At 36.0% G+C, this 16192-nt stretch overlaps 1 long non-coding RNA gene and 1 pseudogene across 1 annotated transcript in view; both read left to right on the forward strand.

The window, feature by feature from the left end:
* The window catches only part of LOC140608073 (uncharacterized), a 96562-nt gene that overhangs the window by 55763 nt on the left and 24607 nt on the right, over positions 1–16192 (forward strand). The window lies entirely within an intron of this gene.
* Positions 8670–11474, forward strand: LOC140607742 (ubiquitin-conjugating enzyme E2 variant 1 pseudogene; annotated as a pseudogene).

Here is a 16192-nt window from a genome sequence, read left to right on the forward strand (position 1 = left end):
AAAATTACTTGACCAATTTATTTCACTCCCCCTTCTCCAAAATGATTAAAGAGCACCCACCTCACTGAGTTATGGTGAAGATTAAATGTGTTACTATATATAAAATAGTCTGACATATAGTATAGACTGTGTTAGCTATTATTAATGCAATATTAAAATGTTCTTTCCTCAAGATGTTATTAATACCATGTGTTCTCAGAGAAGCTAAAATGTAAAGCTTTATTAAATTTTGTCTTTCATTGGATGTCTCTGTTTATGTCTAAGAATATTTGGAAACCAAACTGGTCAATCCCAACTAATTTGCTTATATGTGCTAGAATATGGGAATGTTATCTAATTTTATTTCTCTGTATTATGTCACCTGACTCTTTTTAATGAATCTCCCTCCAGCCAAATTGAATAAGGAAATTGTTAAGTGGCAAATACTTTAGCGAGTTTAGTAAAAGAAACACATAACTGTGGATATCTGGGGAGAACAGCTTGTATTTGCCAGCAAGCTAGCCAGAAGGCACATTTAACAATTTTTTCAATCCTTTCACATTTGACAAGTAAAGAATACTCACTGTTTCATGTTTTTTTCCAAAGGAAGGGTTGTCCACTTTTATTCACTCTTTCCCATAGCTATCTAAACACCTGAGCAATAACTATTTTTTTCATCTTTTTGCCCTGCTTGAGCTACTCATCAATATCTATTTTTTGTTGTCTCCTGTTTTGGAGGACAGATGTCCTTGATTTGAGTAGACGAACGCTGATTCCTGGTATCAAAGGCTACTTCACTATCTATGGTCTTCAAAGACAATTCAAAGTAACCTTTCATCCCTCTTCCTTGTGGACCATCATTAATGAAACTTGCATTTTTAATGTTACAGTCCTGCTGACCACCACATCTGAAACCGCAAGAATGACAGTGCATGCAAAACTCTATCCTACTGTGCTTTTGCTCACTGCCTTGTGAAATTGAGATCTAGTGCAAAAGTCATGGAGTTTTGATGCTTCACTTTGAATAGAAGCTTTGTTGTTTTGGCACCAGAAATGAAAAACCTAAGGAGAATTGTTAGTTTACAAAGTTGGATAATACTAAAATGTTTTTTTTTAAAAAAAAAAAAAAGAAGAAGAAGAATAAGAATGAAAGTAAAAGCAAAGTGGAAAATACCTGTCGTGAAACGCTGCAAACCAGGAATCAGGAGTTGTCCCTTGCTAGGAGTATGCAATGAAAGCTTTCATATACTACATTTGGCTAACCTCAGATGTTTAGATGTTCAACTTACATTATTCAGATTATTCTTAGTAAGATCATCTTAATAACCAAGAAATTGATTTCAATGCCTTGGTAAACTCGTTGCATGTGGTCTATCTAGAAGAAATCATTAGAATTAGGTTTATGCTCTCATAAAGACCTTTGAAAAGCTCTTGGCAAAGAAGATTAACTCATTTGGAAAAGTATATGTTGTCACTGGTTATATCAACCAACAAAGAAGAATTCATTTGTAAACTTGTCTATGTTTTCAAGATTTAGACAACTAATTTCAGAAATGGGATCTATTTTCAAAGTCAGGTACTTAGTAAATGTAGACAACGGTATAGAAAGCCACTTTAAAAAGATACCATAATTGCTTCCTATAAAATCATTCAAAGGATGGATGAAAAGAGACATACAATTTTCTACAGATGGGGAGAGTCTCAAGCCATACCCATCCGTGATATATACTTCCCAATAAACATACACAAATCCGTACTTGGGTTAAGCTGGTCTTTCATGGTAGTGAGAAGCAGTATATTATAGAAGGTTAGAGCAAAATTAAAGTAAAACAACATTCAATAGCAACAGTGCCATGTTTTATGTTCATTCAATCAATAAATTCTATTATGAATCCACCATGTTCAAACACTATGCTAGGCACTTATTATTTTTTTAAAATTTTATTTATTTATTTATTCATGAGAGACACAGAGAGAAAGAGGCACAGGCACAGGCAGAGGAAGAAGCAGGCCCCATGCAGGGAGCCCGACGTGGGACTCGATCTCGGGTCTCTAAGATCACGCCCTGAGTGGAAGGCAGTGCTATACCGCTGAGTCACCGGGGCTGCCCTATGCTAGGCACTTATGATGTAAATGTGAACTAAAAAAAAAAAAAAAAAATCTCCTGTACCCTAAGAATGTACATTCCACTATGATACTGAGTAAATTACCTAAACATTGAAAGTCAGTCACCTAGTATATAAAATAGAAGTAATAAGAGTACCCCATCTGGTGGTTGAAAATAAAATAGGTTATTCCCTTGCCCAGAGTCAATGATCAATGTTATCTATTATTATTGTTGTTGCTACCGTCATCATCATTGGAATCCTAGACAAATAAAATTATTATATTTGTCCCGTATTATCATAAACAACACAAATGCAAATGATTAGATTTGTACAAAATTACTGAAAGGGATTTACATCTTTTTACAAAATGGTTCTAAAGGATAAATATTATTTGTTCTAGCATAGCACACATGATACCATTTCTAAACATGATTTCTGGGTCACTAATATAAAAGCTGACTGGTATACATTTATTAATGTTCTTTTGGAGTAGACTATACCAATAAAATTGAGAAGATAAATATGTAGAGAAATTTTTGAGATCACAACTTTTTAAGTTGGTCAATAATCTGATGTAGTCTGCCTCTTATTTTTTCAAAAGTAATTGTGTACCTTTAGAACTGAAATCTACCCACTGTCCTCCATCCATCCAATTGTGTAGTTAAATCTTTCAAAATATTTTCATTTTTATATGTTCTACACTATCTTTGTAGAAGGATACAAAGGTCATTAAAAGCACAGTTTGTCCTTGAAATTGAAACAGTACAGTTGAGAATACAGGTATGTGCATATATTTAATTTGATTCAATTATAGGACAAAAATTTTTATTTAAAAAGTACCTATTCTTTCACCATATCTCTATCTCCTTTGACATGCCCATGTCATCCACTGCAAGGGCCAGATAAGTTACCCAACGCAGCCTCCTGAATTTCAAGTTCTAGACTGAGGCTACTTTGCTTTTCCATATCTGCTTTGAGTCTTCTTCCTTAATGGCTTCCTTTACAACTAGTATTATACGGCTTAATATAATAACTTTTTCTCTTTGTTAAGTGTGATTTACTGAGTTTATTGTGGATTCTAAGACCTGGGTCTGGTTTTGTACATGCTTACATAACTGTACGAGAGATCGGCTATTACCACACACTAGGCCTGAGTGTTTGAGCACATGGTGCCATATACTCCAAGTATATGGCAAGGAAATGGAGAGCAAACAAAAATATAAAGGTCTAGGGAATTACAAGGAATAGTTGATTCACATCTTGCATGAAAGTTATGTTTTTGGACAGCATGTGAAACAAGAGTTGTACTCAATACGACGCCAAAAGGAGACATGCACTACATTAGAATGAGTTAAACACTGCTGATGTTTCCTCCTGCATTGGAACAGATTTAACAGTAGATGAAAGAATTGACTAGTAGTAATATTAATTATAATAAAAAATAATGCCATCAATATCCTTGTGCCACACATTTCCTAAACATATATTAATCCACATAATTTTCCAACAATCTTAAGCAATATTTATTCCCCCAATTTTATAAATGAGGCAATTTAGGCAAGAGTGGATATACGGAAGAGAGATAGCATGCATGCAACACATTTTCCAGGTATATGGATGCTTTAAATAAAAGCAAAAGAATCGCTGCTTATAAAATGTTATCATATTCATCTAAATCTTCCATAACTGGAAGAGAGTTAACTCTCATAACTCTGTTAGTTAAGTGCAAATTCTCTGCAGTAAGCTTTCCTGCATACCAACTTTATGTCTGTCACTTGCTCTGTGGGATCTTAAAAAAGTTACTTGATCTCTCATGCCTGTTTTTCTCATCTGAAAGCAGTATTGTGAGAAATCAATTCATATAAAGCAGTTAAAACTGTGCTTGGCAGTTAATAAGCATTCAGTAAATGATATCTGCTTTTGTGAATTAATATTTATTATTACGTATTGTTAATTTTTCCCTTTCCTATCTTCAAATGGTATGTTATTCTTTTTATGTCTTAACTGAAGATATTTCCACTTACTCTCTACTCGAAAGAAAGAAGATTCATTTCTGTTACAGTGCATATCTCTTGCCTGTCTCTGTCCTCCTAATTTATTTAATATTTAGATAGTATCAGTTACCTTTAAATTAGGAGTCAAAAACTTAGTTGTATCTATGAAACAGGCAATTAATTAGCCCTCTTGGCCTTTCTTTGAGCTCCTGTTCTCTCTCACACCTTCCAGCCCTGAACTTGAAAGTATGTGGATTTATGCTTGTCAGACTGGCTCTCATTTTTAATTGGACAATCTGGTATTTCCTCCCACAGAAGCATCCATTAAACAGATGGCCACAGCCTTTCTATCTTCCAGGAAATTGTTGAATCCTCTCATTTGCTATGTTCCTCCTCCTGTATCTTTGCATATATACCTACACACTTAGAGTTACATTTTAGTTTTAATTTTTAATTGTTTTACTATAATTTCAATGGATTCTGGAGAGGATATAGAGAAATGTGTGTGTTCACTTCTTACAGTTCATCTTTGTCTTTCTACAATTGTTAGTGATGCAGTAAAATGACCTATTAATTAGGGCAACATCAAAGAAGTATTCAGAAGCAAATTATGGGTTTTAAACTTTTTAAACTATATTTCAAGGATTTTTTTCCATATTTTCTATTTTACATAAAAAATGTGAATGGAAGATGTATAGGATCCTATCTGAGGGAAGTCTTATTGGTTGTCAGAGATATTAAAAATGTATTATGTAAGCAATGGATAATATTACCATAGAAATGTACTTTAGTGTTTTTTTTTGTTTTTTACTTTAGTTTTTTTACTCACTTAAGAATGGCTTATACTCTCTTCTAAATGTGTGTAGATATGCGTGCATATTTATGAACATGTATGAATGTATATATATATGTATGATGTATATATGTATGTATCTTTCAGTTTATTTTATGATTCTATAACAGAAAGCACATATTCTTTTTTTTTTAAGAATTTATTTATTTATTCATGAGAGACACAGAGAGGCAGAGACAGGCAGAGGGAGAAGCAGACTCCTTGTGAGAGAAGCAGGGAGCCTGATGCAGGCCTTGATCCTGGGATCCCAGGATCATGACCTAAGCCAAAGGCAGATGCTAAACCACTGACCCACCCAGGTGCTCCCAGAAAACAAATATTCTAACAGAAAAAATCACTTTGGAATTTATCATGTCAATTGTATGTTTTTGTTTTGTTTTGTTTTTTTTGTATTTTATAGAAAACACTTTTATCTCTAATGCTTTGGACTATAAATGTCAGCTTATAATAAATATACAAACTCTTATATTTAGAAGACAAGTCTGTTCCTGTTTATACCCACGCATAGGTGATTTCAAACAGAGAATATATGCCAGTAGGAGATATAGCTGGAAATATATCAGGTGGAAGAGAAGCAGATTAAGTCAATATAGTCTTATTCTATTGATATATTGCAATTAGAATTACTAATGATTTCTAACATTAAAATTGTAAGACCCACTAATAATATAGTAATTTTAACATAATATCCCCTTGAAAATACTACGACATTCCTAAAGTGTATGCATGGGGGGAAAAAAAGCAGATAGGGTACCTTTCTGTGAAAAGTATGTTTTTGTTACTTCTATTGTAGGAAATGGAGAAGTGTTTCAATTCAGCCAACTTCTAAAAGGTGAGACTGAGGTCATCACTCGAAATAAAACAGCCGTGTCTCTAAAAGCAAAATATATCCCTTAATAAACTACTTCTCAAAATGAACATGGCTTATTTAATGCTAGAGAATAGAAGTATTAAACACAAACGCTCCCATCTGTGTATGTTTCCAAGTATATCACAAAATAGATGTTTTTTTGTGTCTCTTCTTCAGTTTCCATTCTTCTGAGCAGTTTGCCTCATGTTCTTAAGCAGCCCAGAGTTAGTTGTTAAATTCTAGAGAGCAGGCTGTGTTTGAAGGATCTTAGAATTCTGAACTTCACTCTTGCTATGTCTGAAAATGTTCCCTGACTGATCTCTCTCTTACATATCTCATTATGTTCCCATGCTCATTTGGGATTGGATATAAAGAACTGTAAAAGAGATGAGTAGTTACTAAATTAGTAGTCATTTGCTGCAATGCAGGGTACTTGCTTTAAACATCATCTTTCTTGTCTTCACACAGGAACACATTTCTAAATTTTTAAAACTCAAATAGTTATTATTTATCCTTGATAAATAGTAAATAATTGAGTTGTTATTAGGTTTTATTTCCTTTTAAAATATTTATTTATTTATTTATTTATTTATTTATTTATTTATTTGAGAGAGAGAGAGAGTGTGTTTGTGCAGGGGTTGGGGTGGAGGGGCAGAGAGGCAGAGGCAGAGAATCTTCAAGCAGAATCCTCGCTGAGTGAGGAGCCTGGGTGGGAGGCTTGATTCCAAGACCCATGAGATCATGACTTGAGTCAAACCAAGAGTTGGAGGCTTAACTGACTGAGCCACCCAAGTGTCCCAGCTTCTATTTCCTTTTAAGACAGATTTGTGGAGTTTAAGGGAACAACATCTCAAATGTGTACTTATATCCAAACAGTAGTTGAAAAGAAAGCTGAGTACTATCTCTTTACAATGTCTTTGTACTAGATCCATAATCATAACTTATATGCTATTGGCATTTTGTAAAAATTCACAAGTTTCTAGAACAAAATATAAACAAAAGCAAACCCTTACATAAAGATCCTTTACCATTTCATCACTTGTTTCCCTCATTTGTGATTCACAATATATATGATTTTTTTTCATTTATTTATTTTAAAAGATTTTATTTATTTATTCATGAACGACACACAGAGAGGAAGAGGTAGAAACATAGGCAGAGGGAGCCCGATGCGGGACTTGATCCCAGGACTCTGCCCTGAGCTGAAAGCAGACGCTCAACCACTGAGCCACCTAGGTGTCCCCACAATATATATTATTTAAAGTGGAGTTGTTCAAGTGTATAACTCAAAGGATAAGCCACCTAAATCAAACTAGGCTTTTAGGTGTCCTGCTGACTATGAATCCTATATCTCAGCAGCCCAGAAGTTCCATGGGTCTATGTGGTGAACAGAATAATGCTGAAAAAAAAAAAAGAGCTCCAAAATATACCAAAATTATCACAGGGGTTAATTTCCATTTCAAGTATTAACAATAATTTTTATTCATACAACCCAACTGCTAACAAATTTTAGGCAATGTTCCAAGCTTAGAGACTCAGATTTATAAAAGACATAGGCCCTGTCCCCACTATATGGAATACATTGTGTGGATTTTTAATTTCTAGTCCTCTTAGAAGGATATTCTCCAAGTGTTTCATTTGGCCAAGTCCTCTAAGAAAAGTGGGGCAAGTCTTTACAGGATCTCCCTGAATCACTAGAGCCACTCTAGAGCTGACTTTACTTTTTAGAATGGATGATAAGGTATTTTCTTTCCTTTTTTTTAAGGTTATTTTTCTTTAAAATAGGCAATTGAAATTTCTTTTGAGAAATATTTTTTTTAGTTAAAAAGTTTCACAGTATAGAATTTTAACTCTCATCAGATTATGACAGATATTTTTCAGATCTATTCATTATTACAACATGATCCATGAAAATAAACCAAAGATATATTAAGACAATCTGTAAACATATCTAATTATTAACTATATGTATATTTGAGATTGTCTATTTTCTGATCTATGAAGTATAACACTTCAATTAATACTTGTAGGATAGAGAATTTTGTCAGTTAGATATGTTTCAAATTCTATTTCTGTTATGCAATAAGGACCCTGAAGTTCTAATTTATTTGATCTAAAATAAGTTCTATTCTCTGTTATCTGTTAACAAATGACCATCAGTAAACATTTGGCAAACGTTACTTAAAACTATACACTATTCTATTTACAAAATAATACATACAAAATACTTAATAGCTTTTATTTGTAGGTAGAAGACATTCACATACATACTTACTTATTGCATATGTGTAGGTAGAAGACATTCACATACATACTTACTTTTTTGTGTTACAAGAGTTTGAAGGTAGGTAGGTAGAAGACATTCACATACATACTTACTTTTTTGTGTTACAAGAGTTTGAAGCAATTTAAAACAAATAATAGGGGAGTTTGGGTGAGTCCCTTGTTAGGTATCTGTCTTCAGCTCAGGTCATGATTCTACAGTCCTGGGAACGAGTCCCACACTGGATTCTGTGTTCAGGGGGAGTCTGTTTCTCCCTCTGCCCCTCACCCTGCTTGTGCTCTCTCTCTCCGTCTCTCTCTCTTTCTTGCTCTCTCTCAAATAAATAAATAAAATCTTTAAAAAAGGAAACAAATAATGAACAAAGACTAAAAATTACTAGATGGAGGATTCATGTCTGCATATGGTAGGAAAGCTTTTATATTATTAACTCTCCAACAGATTAAAATCTGGAAACATATTTTCTAAAAATGTATTTGCAGCAATTGAAGAATGAATAAATGCAGGGGAAAAAGAGTAAAACAAAATCTTAAAAAGGAGAATTGCAATGAGTGATAATTTGTGTTCATGAGCATTCATTTTCCTCCTGAAGGCAACTTCCCCCATGAGGTTGGTAAAACATAACAGAAAAGTTTCAATTTCACCAATCTAGGAGTCAGAGGATAGAGTAGAGGAGCACCAGAGTGGTTGGAAAATGAGGTGAAGTCTTTTAAAGCAGGGAGCTATGCAGTGGGGAAATTCCCAAATCTGAAACTCCATCCCAAAGCTTGGCTGGTTTTTGAACTTTATGTATGTGGGGAAGACTTCAACAAGTCCAGTGGAAAGTGAGTGGGAAGTTGGAAACACTGTGGATGGGAGATTTCATCTGCTGCCTATTACAGAAGAAAGAGTTTGGAATTTGAGACCAGTCAAGGAGTCTACTTGTTAAAACAAAAATCAATATCCTTTGATGTGTTTATTGAGAGGATCCTGTGATTTTTTACACTTTATTCTATTAATATGCAAATATTGATTTGCATGTATTCAATAATCTTTGCATCCCAGGGGTAACTTAGTTGATCATGATATATGATCCTTTTAATGTGCTGTTGAAAAGTAGGTTTACTAATATTGTGTTGAGAATTTTAGCACATATATTCACCAGGGATATTGGATATTGGTGCATAGTTTTCTGTTCTTTTAGCTGGATAGATAGATAGATAGATAGATAGATAGATAGATAGATAGAATCTTTATCTGGGAGTGACAGCGATGCAAGACAGCAGCCACCACGGGCTTGGCCTCATCCCCTACCTGGCCCCAATGCCTCGGCTCTGTTCTGGAAAACACCCAGAAATGGCTCAAGCCTCAATGTGAACTCAGGAGTAAAAGTCCCTCGCAATTTTCAACTGTTAGAAGAACTGGAAGAAGGCCATAAAGGAGTAGGAGATGGCACAGTTAGCTGGGGTCTAGAAGATGATGAAGACATGACACAAGATGGACAGGGATGATAATTGGGCCTCCAAGAACAATTTATGAAAACTGAATATACAGCCTTAAAATAGAATGTGGACCTAAATACCCAGGAGCACCCACCTTTGTAAGATTTGTAACAAAATTTAATATGAATGGAGTCAATAGTTCTAATGGAGTGGTGGACCCAAGAACAATATCCATGCTAGCAAAATGGCAGAATTCATATAGCATCAAAGTTGTCCTGCAAGAGCTCCGGCGCCTAATGATGTCTAAAGAAAACATGAAACTCCCTCAGCCCCCGAAGGATAGTGTTACAGCAATTAATCAAAAAGAGAAACCACCCTCCCCTCCCCCCCCATTCGATTTAAGCAGTCATTTTCCACAGTAGTACATTTTCTAGATACGTCTTGTAGACCTCAAAAGTACTGGAAAGGAAGCTCCCATTCAAAGGCAGTTTATCTTAAGATACTGTAAATGATACTAATTTATGTCCATTTGAAATATATAAGTTGTGCTATAACAATCATCCTGTCAAGTGTAACCACTGTCCACATAGTTGAACTTCTGGGATCAAGAAAGTATATTTAAATTGATTCCCATCCTAACCGGTGGTGCACATCTAACTCAACTGTGAAAAGACACATCACACAATCACCTTGCTGCTGATTACATGGCCTTGGGTCTCTGCCTTCTCCCCTTCTCCTCCTGCTGGCTCCCTCCCTCCCTCCCTCCCTCCACCCACCCCTCCGGCCCTACAACAGCCCTCCAGCTTGGGGTGGCTTGCTAGAATAGGCATGAAGGTTTCAGGTTGCAGCCTGTGGGACTACTGCTGGGTGTGCAGGGGTGCTCCAGCTGCACCCCTGGTTTCTTTTTTTTAAGTCTTAAATGATGCCCTCCCCCCTCGAAGCCATCATCCTTTCTCCACTTCCCATGACCACCCTCGGCCGAAGCATAGATTGCAACCCCCTCTGCTCCCCTCTGAAATTGGCCTTTGGTGAGGGATTCAGGGCTTTCCCCATATCTTCTCCCCTACCTTAATCGAGGGGTGCTACTTTTTCCTTCCTCCTCAAGTCCCTTTTTGCACCATCACCACCCAATACTACTCCTTGCTTTGGCCAGAAGCCATCAGGTAAGGTTGGAAAGAGTCTCTGACTTCCCTTGTTTAGTTTGGAATCACATTTACTCTCCACCAGCCTGGGAATGAATTTTGGGTCCTCAGCCCTGCCACCCTCTGCTGTCATCATCAGCTGATGCCGTTTTTTTAGCTCAGGTTTTGATAAAGTGAAAAGAACAGTCACCAGGGGTACTCAGACCTGCCCACTCTCAAAGTGCTTGGTGGTAAAATTTGGAGAAAGGCTACAGAAGACACTTGTAAGCACACACGATCCCTCTGAATGAATTGTTTTCTTTTCCTGTAATTGCTTTTGCTTTTAACAATTGAAGAAGTTTTAAACAGGGTTCTCATGTGGTCATCTTATAATCCATTTGGGTCTAGTTTGGAATCTGACAACTGGAACGAAAAGAACCTTGGATTCGGTGCATACTTTGGTTTTGGTGCTGCTGTGTCTCATGTTCCTCAGCAGGGATCGAGAAAGAACTCAGCGTGCACAGCAGATCCCCAAAATTGGCGGGCTTCACTTCCTGGCAAATTGCTGCATCTTTCCACTTTTCTGTTCAGGACCACTAAATGCTGAGATGTGGATGCATAACGAAATAAAAGCGATTCATTGTGTTCCACAAAAAAAAAAAAAAAAAAGAATCTTTATCTGGCTTTGGAATCAAGGTAATGTTGATCCTGTAAAATAAGTCTGAAGTGTTCCCTTCTTTTCATATTTTGGAAGAATTTGAGATGGATTGGCATTAATTTAAATTTTTCCTTAAATGTATTGTAGAAATCATCAGTGAAACCATCTGGTCCTGGGCTTTTCTGTTGTCATTGGGAGGTTTTTGGTTACTGTTTCAGTCCCCTTTCTCATTAATGATCTGTTCAGATTTCCTATTTCTTAGATTTTTTTTGGTAGATTATACATTTCTAGTATTTATTCATTTCTTCTATGTTAACTGATTTGTTCGTGCTCCTACTAGTGTCTCATGTTCCTTTGTGTCTGTGATGTGAATTGTAATGTTTCCTCTTTCATTTCTAATTTTCCTTATTTGAGTCTTCTTTTTTCCTTGTTTAATGGAGCTAAAGTTTTATCTAGTATGTTTGTCTTTCAAAAACCAAATCTTAGTTTCAATGATTTTTCTTCTATTATGTTTCTGGTCTATTTTATTTCTGCTCTACTGTTTATTATATTTTTCCTATTGTTAACTTTGGACTTAGATAGTTCCTAATTTTCTAATTTCTTTATATATAAACTTAAGTTGTTTATCTGATATCTTCTTTCTATTAGTGTATGCATAAATTTTGCTATAAATTTTCCTCTTAGGGATCCCTGGGTGGTGCAGCAGTTTGGCGCCTGCCTTTGGCTCAGGGCGCAATCCTGGAGACCCGGGATCGAATCCCACGTTGGTCTCCTGGTGCATGGAGCCTGCTTCTCCCTCTGCCTGTGTCTCTGCCTCTCTCTCTCTCTGTGTGTGTGACTATCATAAATAAATAAAAATTAAAAAAATAAATAAATTTTCCTCTTAGAATTGCTTTCACTGCATCCCATAATTTTTGAAATGTTCTTTTTATTTTCAATAGTCTCAAGATTCTGATTTTCCCTTTACCTTCTCTTTGACCTATTATTTGTTGAGGAATGTGTTAATTTCATTGTTATATCTGAATACTTCCATTTTCCTCCTGTCATTGATTTCTAGTTTCATACCATTTTATTTATATTATTTCAATCTTTTCATATTTGTTGAGGCTTGTTTTGTGGTTCAACATTTGATCTCTCCTGGAGAGCATTCTGTGTGTGCTTGAGAAAAGTGAGTTTTTTGCTGGTATTGGATCAAATGCTTTGTACATGTCAGTAAGGTCCATTTGGTCCATAGTGTTATTCAAGTCTGCTGTTTCCTTATTAACTTTATGTCTAGGTATTATATTCTGTGTTGAGATTGGGATATTGAAGTCCTCTACTATTAGTATATTGTTGTCTATTTCTCCCATCTTTTCTGTTAATACTTAGGTGCTCTAATGTTAACTACGTATGTTCTTATAATTTTATATCCTCTTGATGAACTGACTCCTTTGTTACTATATAGTGACTTTCTTTGTCTCTTGTCACCAATTTTGACTAAAAGTCTATTTATGATAGAGATAAAGTCATAAATAAAATAATTATGGACTTTTTATGACTCTCATGTTTTCTTATTATTACTAGTGTCCTTTCATTTCAATTTCAAGAACTGCATTTAGCATTTCTTATAAGGCAAGTCTAATGGTGATGTCCTCTCTTAGATTTGTTTACCTGAATATCTCTTTCCTTTATTTCTGAAGGACAGTTTTGATGGGTATAGTAATCCAAGGTGGTATTTTTTTTTTAAGACTTATTTATTTATTTGACAGAGAGAGAGAGAGAATAAGCAGGAGGGGCAGAGGGAGAGGGAGAGAGAATCTTCAACAGACTGTACCGAGTGCAGAGCCTGATGCAGGGCTCTATCTCACAACCTTGAGATCATGACCAGAGCTGAAACTAAGATTTGGATACTTAGCCAACTGTCAACCAGTTGCCCCTAGGATGGAATTTTTTTTAAGTACTTTTAATACATTATTCATTCCCTCTATGCCTGCAAGGTTTTTGGAGAAAAATAGCCTAATAGAAGTTCCCTTAAATATGATAAGTATTTTTTCTTTTGCTGTTTTCAAAGTTCATTCCTCGTTTTTGATATTTGTTTTGATATTGCTCAGGATCCTTTTAGTTTCCTGTATTGGAATATGGATGTCTCTCTCAAGATTTAAAAGTGCTCAGCTATTATTAACTTAAATAAGCTTTCAGCCCTTTTTGCTCTTTCTTCTCCATCTGGAATTTTTAGGATATGATATTTGCTTGATGTTGTCCCATAATCATTTAGCCTTTTTTTTTTTTTATTCTATTTTTCTCCAGAATCATAGTCATGCTGAGTTTGAGCCAGTTTTGAGGCTTCCCTAGGTCTGCAGTGGGGTCTACAACTGGCATATTTGTAACTACAGGCTTGAGGAGGTATGGATTCTCTCTGGTCTCTGGGTGTACGGAAATGCTTCCAGGACCTTGTTCAATAGGATGGCGATGAGACAGAGATCTATTTAGGGTCTGCATTTGGGTCCTCAACCAACAGGCTTATTGCCAGGTGTGCAGATGTGGTTTCTGCCAAATCCGTGGGAAAGCTTCTTCCTAGTCACTGTATGAGCTCCCAGGTAGACAGGACTTGCGCTGAGAGGGACCCGAAATCACACCCTAGTGCTATTTCAGGTTCCACTGCCAATATTGAGGTCTGAAGACCTGGTTCAAAGGTATAAATGGCCAAGTCTCCTACTAGATCTCTTAGTTGACTAGACTCCTTAAAACTGCTTAGGGGGACTGGAGCCAAGTATAAGACGCTTTTTTGGATCTCCTGGTATGTAGATGTGAGCATTTCTTGTGGGGTCTCTGTGAGAGCAAGACTGCTTGAAGACTATGGTTGGTAGGAGCTGGCACTGATTATAGGGCTATTTCAGGACTTTGGAGGTAAAGACAAAAGTGTTTCTTGCTAAGTTCTTTGGCTACTACCAGTACTGCTATGGGTTGTGTCTGGGAATGGCTGAAGTGGGGTAAAGGGCCTATGGGATCTCTGGGGACACATGAGAGTATCTTCCACTGGAATTTTCAAACCTCAGGACTCCTGACAGATAGTGGCCATAAGGGGGCTAAAACAAAGTACAGGTCATTTTTAGGATCTCCAGAGATATAAATGCAAGTGTTTCCTTTTAGGTCTCTGTGCCAGCAGGACTACTCACAGACTATGGCTGGGATGGGCTGGGGTTCAGTTACAGGGTCCTTTCAGGATTTATAGTTTGATTGAGCTTGTTGAGCTTATCTCCAGGGATTACTGAAACACGGTAGAGAGTCTTGGACTGCTCCAGGGTTTCACTTTCCTACCTGTGTCCCAAAGTTCCCTAAAAGACAATTTTGTTTGTGGATAGATGCAAGTTGTTGTTGAGAGGGGATATGAGAGGGGGATGAATTATTCAGCCATCATGCTGATGCCACTCAAGAGATTCACTTTAGATTTAAGACATATATAGGGTAAAAGTGAAGGCAGTACTGACTTTATGTTGGGGGAGGGGAGATATTCCATTCAAATGGTAAATAGTAACCAAAAAAAGAACAGAGTGGCTATACTTATTTCAGATAAAATAAACTTTAAGTCAACAACTGTCACAAGAGACAAGAAGGTCATTATATAATGAAAAAAGATTCAATTCAGCAGGAAGATATAACAGTTATAAATATATATGAGCTTAGCATCAAAACACCTAAATATATAAAAAACATTGGCAGATCTGAAGGGAGAAATAGACAGCACTACAATAATAGCAGGAGACTTCAATACTCTGCTCTGTATAATGGATAAATCATCCAGATAGAAAATCAGTATGGGAACAGCAGTCGTGAATAACACTACAACAAATGGACCTAACCTATATATACAGAACATTCTATATAATAGCAATAGAATATTTGTTGTTTTCAAGTGCACAAAAAATAGTCCTCAGGATAAGCCACATGTTGGGTTGCAAAACAAGTCTTAACAAAATTAACAAGATTAAAATCATTCCAAGTATCTTTTCCAACATGGAAACTGAACAACATACTCTTAAACAACTATTGGGTCAGAGAAGAAACCAAGTTGGAAATCAGAAAATAACTTGAGACAGGGGATCCCTGGGTGGCGCAGCGGTTTAGTGCCTGCCTTTGGCCCAGGGCGCAATCCTGGAGACCCGGGATCGAGTCCCACGTCGGGCTCCCGGAGCACGGAGCCTGCTTCTCCCTCTGCCTGTGTCTCTGCCTCCCTCTCTCACTGTGTGCCTATCATAAATAAATAAAAATTAAAAAAAAAAAAACTTGAGACAAATGAAAATGAAAACACACACTAAAATGTATAGAATGTGACAAAAGCAGTACAAGAAGGAAGAAATTTAAAAACTGGTGAAATAATAACTGTCTTTTTGGGAAAAAAATACATAAATTTTAGCTAGGCTAAGAAAAAAGAGAAAACTCAAATAAAATCAGAAATGAAGAAGACATTACAACTGATCTACAGAAATAAAAAGAATATGAAGGATCCTTACAAATAAATATACACCAACAATTTGGACAACTTAGAACTAGCTAAATTCCTAGAAACATACAACCTACCAATTCAGAATCAAAAAGAAGTTAAAAGCCTAAAAGAGCAATAACAAATAAGGAGACTGAATCAGTAATCAAAAAACTCCCAACGAAGAAAAGCCCAAGACAACATGGCTTCATGGTTAAATTCTACTGACAAAAGAATTAATACAAATTCTTAAACTGTTCCAAGAAATATAAGAAAAGGGAATACTTCCAAATTCACCTTTGAGGTCAGTATCACCCTAATATCAAGGCCAAAGTGACCACAACAAAAGAAAACATACTACAGGCTGATCTCTGTGATGAACATAGATGCAAATATTCTCAACAAAATACTAGCAAACATAATTCAAATGACATTAAAATAATCATATACTATGACTAAGTAAGTTTA

This window comes from Canis lupus, chromosome 17 (assembly GCF_048164855.1).
Source record: "Canis lupus baileyi chromosome 17, mCanLup2.hap1, whole genome shotgun sequence".
NCBI classification, from domain to species: Eukaryota; Metazoa; Chordata; class Mammalia; order Carnivora; family Canidae; genus Canis; species Canis lupus.